Raw genomic sequence first — 428 nt, 5'->3', positions numbered from 1 at the left:
TGTGGTGCAGCAAATGCATCTGAGTAGTGGGGGATGGGTGGGAAAGAAGTGGGGGAGCCCGGGCGAGGTGGTGGGGGACTTAGCCCCTATCAGCCAATGAGGTATCTTCTCCTTCCCCCACCCTCTCAGCATGCCCTCCAGGATGAGGTCCCCGTGAAAGGCACCCTGTCGCTTTAAAAGGGCTCCCCAGCAGTGTGACTCGGGGTCATTTTCCCTTTTTATGGCCAGTTTTGGAGAGCGGGTTCCTGTTAGCAGATCTTTGCCCCCGAGAATACCCTTCGGCCGCCGCCGTAATGACAGGCCGGCGGGCGGCGGGCAGGGGACGCCGGGGGTCCAGCCGGCGGTGCGGCCGCGGCCAGGCCCGAGAGGGGCTCCGGCCGGCTGGGTCCCGCCAGGCCAGCGCAGGCCCGAGCGCCCGTGAACTTGGC

The sequence above is a fragment of the Marmota marmota genome, unplaced genomic scaffold, assembly GCF_001458135.2.
Source record: "Marmota marmota marmota unplaced genomic scaffold, marMar, whole genome shotgun sequence".
Taxonomy (NCBI): Eukaryota; Metazoa; Chordata; class Mammalia; order Rodentia; family Sciuridae; genus Marmota; species Marmota marmota.
Note: the sequence above shows the minus strand (reverse complement) of the source record.